We start from the raw sequence: 12821 nt of genomic DNA, 5'->3' as shown, positions 1-12821 counted from the left end.
GGATGTGAAAGGCATTTCCACTCTTATCTGAATAATTTTAATATCCTAATTTAGATGTTTTTAGAACTCCCCCTCTTCTGATAGATGTACTTTCTATGTGCTGGTGGCTCAGGGTCACCCTTTGGTGGGAGCTGGGGCTGTTAGTCTGGACAAGAGTGAGAGGTGATTTCATCAATCCCTACAAATATCTCCCAGAGGGTTGTGCCCAGGGACTGGAAAAGGAAAAATGGCCAGAAAATAAAACACAACAAGTTCCACCTCAAAACAAGGAAGAAGTTCTTACCATGGAGGAGGCAGAGCCCTGGAAGAGCTGCTTCTCTGGAGACATCCCAAACACCCTGGGCACCTTCCTGTGTCACCTTCAGCCCTAACAATTCTGTGGTTCTGTGAAAACAGTAATTATTTATGTGCAGAAATCTATAAAATGACGGAACCACACTGTGCTGTCTTAAAGAAACTGTTCATCTTATCAATAATTCTGCCAGCTCTCTGCCAATTTGCTCTGTCAGTTTTTCTTTCCTTTGATCAAAGCCAGAAAAGAACTTATTAAAAGCAAGGCAGGCTCTGCCTGGTGCAGAGCTTACTGAAGGGGAAAAGGACTTTTGTGTAATTACTTCTTTTACATAAAAACAACACCAAAAAACATTGAGGGTTGTTATCTTCTCTTCTCTTCTCTTCTCTTCTCTTCTCTTCTCTTCTCTTCTCTTCTCTTCTCTTCTCTTCTCTTCTCTTCTCTTCTCTTCTCTTCTCTTCTCTTCTCTTCTCTTCTCTTCTCTTCTCTTCTCTTCTCTTCTCTTCTCTTCTCTTCTCTTCTCTTCTCTTCTCTTCTCTTCTCTTCTCTTCTCTTCTCTTCTCTTCTCTTCTCTTCTCTTCTCTTCTCTTCTCTTCTCTTCTCTTCTCTTCTCTTCTCTCCCTCTCCCTCTCCCTCTCCCTCTCCCTCTCCTCTCCCTCTTCTCTTTTTCTCTTCTCCTTCCCAGTTTGGTTTTGGAGTCCATGTGTTTTGTCCTGCCATTCCTTGATGTCTTTGCCAGCCTAGTCAAGCTGGTTTCTAAACAGAAATGTCATCATTTCAGTATTTAATTTTTGTTATTATTTCAGACAAGCTACTTTTATTTTATTTCAGCGGCCTTAAGGCCTTTGGTAGTGGATTTTTTTTTTTAATAAGGACTGTTTTCATTGTAAAAGGTAACAGTTAAAACAAGATACTGTATTTTACTAGAAAGTAAAACCACTTCACCTGTGAGAGGGAGTGGAGCTGAGCGATCCTGCTCTGAGCTGAACAAAATGCTGTAACAATGAGGAATTGGTGTGGTGGGTAAATGCTGCTCTGTCATGGCTTGGAATCACACAGGTGGCACTTGGAGAAGCTGAGTCATGGAATGTGCCTTGGAGAGGAGAAACAGCAGCTGGTTTTCCTTCTGAGCTTTGTGCAGATGGCAGAACAGAGAAATGAAGAGGGAAGTGTTGAATTCAATTGAATAAATTGAAGTTTGGTGCATCTTCATAAGTAGGACAAACATGAAAATGAGGAAAAGTGCCCCAGTTGCGTATTTGGGTTTTACCAAGCAGCTCTGCCCTGTTTCTTTGCTGCAAGTTGAAAACTGATGTTTTAATCATCAGTGGATGCTTATTATTTAATTATTAATTAATTAGTGCTTTTTCACTTTTGATTCACCCTAAGTCTATATCTAAATATTACTTGTACTCTAATTTTCTTGATCACAAATAAAATTTGTGACACCATGCTGATCAGAAGCAATATAGTAAATAATTAATAATCACAGTACAGACATGCTTCTAATAATTTTATGGAGCAGTTAGGCTTCAGTGCAGCACCTAAATGCTTCATTCTTTCAAAGGTTAATGCAAACTGGGCATGAGTAGTGTAGATACCAACCTCAGAGTGTTTTCCCTTACGTGTGTGCTTAATGCTTTTTCCTCTATTCAGAGCAGTTAAAAGCCCTGTGTCCTCCAGTTTGGTTTTTCTTGATCTTTTATTCAGATTTTGCTCATTAATCTATGATGGTTAATCTGGTTTATATACTATGATGTAGTTATTTAGTCATTTCTTACATTGAGATGCTGAGTTTATGTTGTTTACTCTGGTGCAAAATACCAACATTTTCAATGCAAGTGGATTATACCTTTGTTACAGAGAAAACGCAGAAGATTCCTAAACATTTTAAAATAATGAAGATGAAATTTGGCATTCTTTGCTTTTGGTAATCTGCACTCTATCATTTCAGTAAATGAGAACAGACATTTCTTTCTTTACTATTTAATCAAATAGCTAAAGATATTAAAACTAGAATAAGCTAAGGACTTTTAATAGACTCTGAAAACAGCAATTTCAAGATGGCCCAGATTAATTGTTCTTTAATTAAAAGCAGTATGTAAAGCCTAAAGTACAGACATTTGGGTTGCAAAAAGTGGGTAGAGATCTATACAAAACAAACCTGTTAATAAAAACTAATTTGTAACATGGAGAGGGGAAAGATGGGAAGACCAATTATGTCACAGTGGAAGCAGAGAGGAAAGAGAACTTTGGGAATAAGAACAGGAAGAATTTATGGATTTTAAATGGGTACAGAGTGAGTAGATGTAGATATTCAGACAAATCTAAAGAATTAGAAGAAAAAAGACAGAGCAGCCTGTAAAGACAATGAGAAGCTTTGGGGTTTTTATATTTTGCTCAATGTAAAAGGTTGTTTCTCATAAAAACTTTGAAACAATGTGTATCAAGACTTGTCCTGTGGAGACTGAATGCTTTTACAGTGCAAGGTTTACACAGGGTGCCCCAACCTTGCTCTGACCACCTGAACATTGCATTATAATCCACAGCATCTGATCCTGTGGGTGAATATGAGTAATAAAACCCAGGGCTCATAAACTCCCTCAGACCATGCACCTGTGCTGCATTTTAATCCCCTTTCTCCACTGTCTGTATCATTAAACCTGACACACCAAATTTTATTCCCTTTAGCAGTGTTGTTAGGTTGAATGCCTACTAAATATGAACCCTAAGTGGAGATGACTTCACCTTGGTGCTGAACTTTCTTTGCTTCAATTACCTCTGGTACTTTCCTTGCCTCAATTAACTTTGCAGGATCTGTGAAAAGGTCTCCCTATTATTGGGAGATATTTTTCTAAGGAAGGAGTACACAGTGATACAGAAATGAGTTAAAAGAAATGGTATTTTTGGCAGGTAGAAGCAGCTAAAGGCCATATTTAAGCAATAATAATTGTTGTAATCTATTTATAGACCTTCTGCAGAACCTCATCCTTTTGCTTAACCAGCTACAGATTCAGTGCAGAAACATCTTCTCCTGTTCTACCTCCTGTGCTCCTTATTTATTTGAATTTTACCTCAAACTTCTCAGGGCAGTAATCAAGTAATTTCAACAGTGAAATTGCTGTGTGATTTCTTCTCCAGACATCTTATATATGATAGTGGACAAGTATTTCAATATTGCCTTGTCCTACATCAGACAGCAGTGAGGAATCACACCTGGAATGGGGACAGAGCAGCTCCCAAGGACTGACAAAGCTGAACCTGCAGGGATCCAAGGGATTAAGGAAATTAGCAGTGAGCTTGTTTGCTGTTGAGGTGTTCTAGCAATGGTTTCTGAATTGTTAAAAAAGAATGGATTCTGTCATTTTTTAATTTATTTTAAATCCCTGTGGCCAGCTGATTTAACCCTCTCTGATCTCCAGGCTTGGCTACCTTGCTGCTGTCCATCTCAGCAGGAATTTTTAGGACAGATAAAGGCTGCTCAATGAAAAGCCAGTAATGGGGGAGTTTGGGAAGTAAAACTAAGAAGCCAAAATTGTTTTCAAGCTGGCTTTCAAAAGCTGATTTCGAGGGATACATTCCTTGAGATCTGGAAATTTGTTTTCCAATGGAAAAATCCAAGATTGGGCTCGTGCAGAATGGGAATGAGTTAGAATGAGCCAAGGAGTGCAAACACCAAATGTCCATGGTTTAATCTCAGCCCTTGATTCTCAGCACAGTAAATGTTCCCTGGCACATCTCAGAGGAGACTTTGATGGAAGCAATGCTAAAGACTAGGGCAGATATTGGAAATATCTAAGAAAATGTTGATTTACAGCCTGAAGGAAGAGGTCTCACATTTTACTAAATTCCTCATCCTTGCCAAGTTTAAAAGTTTAAAAACTTGTTTTAAATTATCGCTTGATCTATGTCTTTTTAATCAACAAATTATCTCAATAAAGATGTTGCTTTTTTTCTGACGATAATATTTTCTTTATACCTTACTAATTAGCAGGTCCCTTGCTATTAATCAAACCATGAGTCACTTTAGTGCTTTTTTCTTTAAAATCCTTTGTCTTTTCCTGATATTATATATGGGAGTAAAAGGCTTAAATGAACCTGAATGTAGTAATTCCTCAGGTGAGAGATTTTTTTTAGTAATAATTTTTTTATTAAATGGCATGTCAGTGCTTTTAGATTAGTTGCTAATATATTATTTATGCTTTTTTATTATTATTTCAAAAGCTGGCCTGCACATAGAAGATATTAACCAAAAAAATTAATCATTTTTTCCTTTTCCTTTCTAGATATGCAGAGTTTTGGTAATCAGTAGCTGAGAAAGATCTAGTCCTGCCCCTATCCCAAGTTTTAACAATTTGTCTCACAGCTGCAGTTAATCAGGAATGGCTTTGAAAAGAATGTTCTCCTCCCTTTTAGAGCTCTGTGCTTCTGTAGGGAACCTCTGATCAAACACTCCTTTCCCAGAGTGGAAAGCTCTTGCTTTGCCCACTGAACTCTGGGCGTTTGTTCTCTGTGGTAAATACTCAGTCGGCCTCTGTGCCTTGGTTTGCTGCATTTCCCGTGTTAGAGCACATAAAACTTGGGAAAAGAAAGTTCCTGAGTGGATGTGGACATCTGGCCCAGCTTCCCCTCCTGCAGGACCACACACAGAACCAAGGTTTGCTCTGCTGGAAATCAAACAGGTGGGGATTCACCCTTTGGGGGCACAGGGCAGCTCTCACTCAGCTGTTGGTGTGGTTTGAACCTGACTGAAAATCAGAAATTCCTCTTTAGTTCATTATTTTTTTGTGTAATTTAGGAAGAAAATGCTTTGAGGGTGGACATCTCTTTAGAGAGACAACAACCAGGTAGGTGATGGATGTTTGTTCATCACTGGGATGCTGAGCCCATTATCACCCCAACCATGGTCTGGCAGGACCAGCTCACCTGCAGGTCACCCATCCTCAATGAAAACACTCTGTCTTCCACGTCAGAAATCTCTAGAAACATATTTGAAAAATAAATTAATTGCATTTTTTATGATCACAGCTGACATATTTAGCTGATCTACCTTATACCTTAAACAGTTATAACCCTTTTGGTTTGGATTTTGGATTTTCCTTCTTCATCAAAGTAAAGTGAAGCATGGGGTCTTGGTAAATGCAACGTCTTCCATTGGACGTTTTAAAGGGTAAACAGCTGGTCAGTAAAGACCCCTCAACTCTGTGTATAACCCAGGTTGTCTTGATGGAAAATGTGGAAAAAAATTAGTTTTCATTTCTTAGAGGGTTTTTTTTGGCTGAGAAGGTCTGCTGTTTTGTCACATTCTTTCCTTGCATCTCAGGGATTTGCTACAACAACTTTTTTGAAGACAATAATCAAGCAGCAGAATAGCTATGCAGACTAGCAAAAAAAATTACAAATTTTTGTGTGATGTTTTCATACTTATGCTTCTATCACTATTCTATCCCATTTTTGCAGTGATATTCTGTGCTATTACCTTGCTTTATGAGACATGGGCTTTGTTGTTTTTCCTCAAGGTGAGTTTTAAACATTTTTATATTTCTATTGCATAGCCATGAAACAGCATTCAAGCCAGTTGGTTGCACATAAACAACTGGGATTCCAAGGGATGACATCTGCCAGGAGCTCCAAGATTTGTGATTGGTTTTTTGTCAAAGTCAGTGTTCCCAAACCCTCTGAAGAACATTTGGGAATGTGCTTTGTAGGTTGCTTGGCACATCGCTTGCTTTTTCTTATAGATTCTCAGTTTTCCTCACAAATCTCAATAGTCTGCTAATGATTTGTGTGGCTTGTAATTGGTTCTGTATTCTGTGGAAGGATTTATTGTCATTGCAGTGTAATGCAGTTATTAATTGCTGTGTTTGCTAATCTTTGCCACTCTTGCATTTGGTTGCCTTCATATTTCCGAAATCATTTCTCGTGCGCGACTGAAGCAGAACGTGGGCTCGTGTTTGGGGATGTGACCTCTCTGGAGCAGAGCTGGCTTTGCCTGTCAGGGTAATTAGCAGTCAGTGGTTCATCCCTAAATGGACACTGAGCAAGGGCTCTACTGGTGAAGGAACAACTCCTCGTTGTGCCTCCCGAGCTCGGGAAGATCAGCCTTGTAATTAACGTGCTCAAGGAGCTGTGCTCTGAGATAAGGAAAGTCAATCCAAGCCTGTGTTCATGGCTTCAGCTGCAATTAATTCTCATCAGAACCATCACGTACCCCCCAGTGGCCCAAGTGCTGCAGGAAGATGTTTGGCTGTGTGGTTTTAATGAGTGGATGAGATGGAGAATGGAAGGGTGGGAGTAACGCCCAGAAACTTCTATAACATTATAATCACCCCATGCTCTGTCTGATCATTTTGTACTTGGCATAGGTGTCAGCCACTGATCAAAATTAGGGAAACAAAGTATGAAGGTGGTAATATTCTGTTTGTTTGTTTATCCTGCACATTTTTCTGGGAAATTGTTTTTCTGGTGTGAACAATTGACAGCAAGGCAAGGGGAAAGGGACCCATCCTGCCTCCAACCTTGCTGCCAGTGGTCGTTAGAGAAAAAAATCACAGAAAGAAAGTGCAATTCTGGTTTATGTCTCTGAACTTCATTCTCTGCTGTCCTTGCTTATCCAAATGCTTAGAAGAAAGGAAATAAGCAGCAGTAAGAGAAAGCCTGTTTATAGATGAGAATGATTTTTCTCCCCTAATGGCAGATGGAGTATCTTAATAATGTGAAAACCTCACAGAACTGAGTTACTGCGCTGAATTTTCATGATACAGAGCTAGCCTTTGTAAAATCAGGTGTGGGCTCAAACACAGGGAGCTTTAAGCTAAATGAATGAATCCTCTTTCTGCATTAAGGGAAAGCAAATTGTACTAGATTCTAACTAAGATAACTATACAGATGTTTGAAATTTAGAAAATATAACATGCAAGTATGTGTAAATTGCTATGTTCAGCTACAGCATCATTCAGAGTCCTCTTATAGAAGAAATAGGTTATTTGCCCCACAATGTTTCTGTTTCTCCAGAAAAAATCAGGTTCTGATTTTTTCAAAATCAGGTCCCTGGGATCAGTCTTCAAGGTCAGTGGCTTTTTCATTAAGTGCAGAGAGCCTTGGCCTCTTCTGAGTTACTTAAATTCCCTGTGCTCTGGGCCACTGGTTTTAGCATGAGTTCCCTTTCATTTTTGGACTTGGCCAAAGTTAATTTAACCAGCTGGATGTGTTAGCAGACTTTTATTTCCCTCCCCACTTTCTTATTTAATATGAGAGCTCATCCTTTCAGTCTGACAGATCACCTGCATGATTGCTGGAGTATAAAGTCCTAACTCTGTCATTAGCTTTCAGTAGGTCAAGAACATGGCTTGCACAGCAGGCAGAGTGCAAAGCCTGCAAAAACTGAATTTTTTATATTCTTTTTGATATTGCTATTTATATCTGTTAATACAAAGAGGACAGGCCTCTAAAGTTACTCTTCAAAATGAAGCTGAAAAATGATTTCTCACCATGAAAAATCTCTGAGCTCCATCTATTATGTTGATGGGAAAAGTGTTTCAAAGAACGAATATGGATAAAGTGTCGTGTGACTAAAGACCAAATTTATAGAAAACATTGTTTCTATCATTCTGCCAATTGTATGCCAAGTAAGAAACTTCAGTAATTCTGAAAAATGGCATTTGTTCAATTCCTCTTAATAAATACTTGAGCTCCTTTAACATCTCTTATCTCAGCATTTTTCCCACGTTTGAGTTGTGTCCTCCCAAGCAGGTCACAGTTATTATTTCCTGTAGAACAAGTGAAGAAGCCCTGGAAAACACACATTATTTCCCTCAATAATATGTGATGAACAAATGACAGAAGCAGAAACAAAAGCCTGATTTTACACTGCCACAATTCCTGGCTTGCAGTGCCTTGGGAAGGGAAATCAACACTTGGTCAGTGACTGAGCATTGGAGGTGCTGTGTTAATGTGGCCATGTCTCCTGGGATCTGGGTTCACTTGAAATTACATTCAATTAGAAAACACCACTAAGTGACTTCTGAAGGTTGTGATTTCCAAGTGAAGGAAAGCCCTGGAGATGTTATAGATGTTATTAATTGTGCTCTTCACAGCAGTGCCCAAGGAGCAGCCGAGGCCAGTGCCAGCTTCCCAGGCCCTCTGCAGGTGAGTGACCAGAGGAACCAGCTCAGAATCTCAATGAGCAAGTGGCAAATGCCATTTTATGGAGGGCAGGACAGGGTGGGAGAGGATGTTCTCCAACCAGAAATATAAGGTGATGTCAAGGACAAAGTTTTAGGGCAAAACCTCTGAGCAAATCTTTGATTGTTCTTTCCTTGTCAGGTCACAATTCCTGTCCTGATGGAAGTGTAGGTGCCCTGGGCAATGGTCCCTCACATTCTTCTTGTTCTGCCAGGTCTTCTTACTGTTCAGCTTGCTTGAACTTTTATTTTTTCAAAAATTAAAGGTGTTTCAAAGCCCCAGATGTTCACAAAAACCCCTACTTTAAAGTGCTATTGATCGAATTCTTTTTTCTGGGGGGGTGTGGGTTTGTTGTCTATGCTTTAATTGTTGGGAAGATCAGGTTGCAGTGAGATCAGAAAATCTTAAAAAAACAAACCACAATTTTTGAGTGAGACATCACCTTAAGATAACATACCCTACCTTGTTGCTTGCCAGCATTTTGTAGCATCTTAAATCTGACTTTTCAGAGCCTCTTATTCCAACAGGAAGGAAAGAAGACAGTGCTTGGTTCTGTAACTCTTCGTTCTGATTTTATTTCTTTTCCAATACTGCACAGCTTCCCAAGCAGCTGAGCCCAGAGAACAAGTGAGTCAAGTGTTCAGATTAGCCTGGAAACTGCAGGCTGCAGGGAGCCATGGAAAGAACCAGAATTATTTGCTTTGTTCTTAGGCTTCCTTCCCCAAGTGCCCGCTTCCCACTCTCCAAGACAAGAGTCTCTTAAGCAGATCTTCTCTCCAATCTGGTCTTAAAGACAAAGCTTTAAATCAGCCAGGAAACTGGAAATATATTTCAAGTGGTTGGTTAGAAGAAAAAGCTGGAAATATCCACCCCACAGCAGCTGATCAAGTTTCCCCTTTATTGAAACCTGCTATGAAAAATACTAAAAATTAAATATCAGAAATATAATAAAGAAAAAAATGGTTGGAGGTCATAATAGGTTTTTTCAGAAGTATTCACATAGAATATCTCTTGAGAATTGCTGGAGATACAGTAAGATTGCATTTTCAACAGAAAATGTAGATTACTTATAAGAACATTTTTTGATGTTTGTATGGGTGTGGTATTGGAATTTTTCCTGAGTTGCTTTCCCCTGGATGCCCTCAACAATGCTCAGCTCTTTGTGTGTTTAATGGGACTGTCTGACCTTGGCCTTGCAGCCCATGCAGTCAGTTCATTGCCAATGGGAAATTATTAAGCCTATCTATGATATACCCAATAACTGGAAAAAAAAGTGATTTCTGAAGCCATGCATGTTATCCCATATTTGGCTAGAATAATTCTGAACCCGAATTTTATTTAATTTGTCAGAAACAAAACTCAATCCCAGTGAGAAAAGATTTCCCGAGTGCATCAGTGCACACTTAGTGAAGTAGTTCAAGGTCAAAGCTCTGTCTTGACAAATGCAAAATCACTTATTTATTAAAATGTTCATGTTTCAAACAAATCAACAGTTTGGGGTCTCCACACAGATTAAACTTATTTTTGTAAATAAAAGTAATTTTCTTTTATAAAAACAGCCTAACAGCACCATCTTCTGACAAACTCCAATTTCTGCACTAACCTTGAAAAGCACTTCTAATCCTTTCTGGGAGTATTTTGGTTGCTGTCACAAACAAAGCAGAGGCTCTGGGGGGACTCAATGCAAGTGTAATCCCATGAATATCCCTGCAGAAGGCTTTGGCTGAGAGTCTGAGCACCACTTCTGTCCAATTTCTTCTTTTCACTTAAAGCAGTGAGAGAATTTCATTCAACTGCAATTTTACCTCAAATTGTTATTGAGATGTTGGCTGCAAAAACATTTCGAGGGTGTATTCCTGTCAAATGTTTGGAAATAGGTAATTTATATGTAATTTAAACAGTTGAAAATTCTCCCAACCTCAGATATCCTGTTACATTATTATGAGAGCAGAAATGTTATATAAGTCCCATTTTCTTACCAAGTATTGTTGCATTTATGCAACCAAAATTGCTGCCAATTTTGCAGTGAAGAGCACAAAATAAATGAAAGTTGATGAGTTTAATATATTTGTGTTCCATTTAGGGCAATGCTGCTGTTAAGTATTTTGGCAGGGGTGCTTTTGTTCATGGTTGCGTTTTGTTCTCTGTGAGCTCCTGCACTTGGTGACTTCCCATGGAGCCACAGGAGCAAAGCTGAGGTGGCTGCACCTTCCCAGACCCCAAAACCACCTCCTGCTCATCCCTTTTGCCATGGCCCGTGGTTCTTTGGCTCCCAGAGCTGATGAGCTGCTCGTACACAACACCTCCCCCTGTAAATTGGAGCTCTCTGCCTGCTCCTCCACAGGTTTGTTCCTCACATGGAGATAAATGAACCTCTGACTGCTTCCTTATCTCACTTTGGGATTGATACTCCACCTGTTCTCCTTACTTAACCCCCAAAATGCCATCCAACCTTTCTGGATATCTCTTGTTATTAGGTTGGGTTCACCTTGAATTCTGTTCCAGGTTTTTTTCCTTACAACTCCTCTCTAGCTCAGGCTCGGTGTTTCAGTCAGGTCTCATATTTCCCCATCATAACTCACTCACAACATGCAATCTGAATAATCATTTATGCATATGGTTACATATTTTGTAAGTTAAATTTTAATTACAGTTAGCAGGAGTATTCTATGGAAGGTATTTTATACATGTTAAAAGATAAGGAATTTAGACTCTGGAAAATTTGTTTACCTGCTTTGTAAAACAAGGGTTTGTTTTTTTTTTTTTGTTTGACACAGTAAGCTCCTGTAATAGAAATGTCATGTAGAAATATTGGATACATTTTTGCTGGAGTAATAGATGCAGCTATAATGAATGTTTATCAAGTTGTGATAGAGAATCATCCACTCTTCTAAAAAAAAGTGATAATAAACACAGTCCTGAAACAATTTATGGAACAGGAACTTTGCCTCTCAAGGGAACCAGCTCTATTTCATATCATTCCAAGTAATTTGTGAATGTACACATTTACATTAGAAACCTGCAAAGGATCTTTTTAGGTAATCACTGTTTTCATATGTATTCATGAGTTTTCAGCCAGATAACTAATCCCTGTACTCCTGAATTACATATTCACACGTTTAAATGTTAGTTGTATCACCACTGCCTTAATGAGGAAATATATGCTCTACACAGCTGTAGTGCCTAGAAGCTTGTAGCAGGAATAACTAAAAATATTCAAAGTCTGTCATCATGGAATGAGTGTGTTAATTAGAGACTGAATGAGAGAAAAAGTAAAATTTTCAGTCCTAAATTAAGAACTGAGGAATGAAATTTTACACTGTGTTTCCAGACTAAAAGGTAAGGAACTTTGCTGGAGGAAAGTTGAAATGGAAAATTGTTGTTATTGTTGTGGTGACTGTACTCCAACATTATCAGACCTCTGAGGTTTGATGAGCTGGAGCAAGGCTTATATACATAGACCCTGAGTTCTAAAAAATATAGCAGTAAAAAACTCATATTTTAATTCTAAAATGAAACTTTAGGAATACTTTCAAATCATTGCACCGCAACTTGAAGATGATAACGCCTTGCTGTTGCAAGTGTGTACTTTGGAAAGGCATTGATTTATTGTATTGATTTTACTTCCAGAAAAAAGTGTGTAGTTGTGGAAGAAAGCAGAGCCTGACATTGGTAAGTGCACTCCATTTTCATATACACCTACCAGGGGAGGAGAGCTCTGGTTATGGAAGTCAATTCAATTCCAGCTATCTGTCATTCAGCTTACAAATAATTCTGCTATATTTTGAGCAGTCAGAAGTTAGGTAGCATGTTACATTTGATTTTAAAAGGGTATTAAGAACAAAATATTGATGGCCATTTAAATACCTCTGTAGTTTTTTTCCTTGCATGCGGTACAAAAATCTATTATTTTGAGAAATATGTACCAAAGTTTGCCTAAGTATCAGAATTTGCGATAGTTATCCTTGAATGAACTCAAACTGGAAAGTCTCAGGGTGTGAGGGCAGAAGGACTTGGGGGTGTCCATTGGTGAGGAGCTCACCATGACCCAGCAGTGAGGTCACAGCTCAGGCAGGGCAGCCTCCAGCTCCGAGAGATCCAGCACAGAAAGGATGTGGGGCTGCTGGAGCAGGGCCAGGGTACCAACATAAAATGGATGTGGGGCTGCTGGAGCAAGTCCAGAGCTCCAACAAAAAATGGATGTGGGGCTGCTGGAGCAAGTCCAGAGCTCCAACAAAAAATGGATTTGGAGCTGCTGGAGCAAGTCCAGAGCTCCAACATAAAATGGATGTGGGGCTGCTGGAGCAGGGCCAGGGCACCAACATAAAATGGATGTGGAGCTGCT

General features: G+C 39.2%; 1 long non-coding RNA gene across 1 annotated transcript; it reads right to left on the bottom strand.

Moving 5' to 3' along the window:
• Window positions 1-236: 236 nt before the first annotated feature.
• LOC134425840 (uncharacterized) lies at window positions 237-10959 on the bottom strand. Its single transcript, XR_010029777.1, has 3 exons — window positions 8939-10959; window positions 1238-1418; window positions 237-384 (listed from the first exon to the last, which is right to left on the bottom strand). It is a non-coding gene; the product is annotated as an uncharacterized LOC134425840 (long non-coding RNA).
• Between the last annotated feature and the right edge of the window lie 1862 nt (window positions 10960-12821).

Source organism: Melospiza melodia, chromosome 16 (assembly GCF_035770615.1).
Source record: "Melospiza melodia melodia isolate bMelMel2 chromosome 16, bMelMel2.pri, whole genome shotgun sequence".
NCBI classification, from domain to species: Eukaryota; Metazoa; Chordata; class Aves; order Passeriformes; family Passerellidae; genus Melospiza; species Melospiza melodia.
This window is presented reverse-complemented; position numbering and strand designations above follow the sequence as displayed.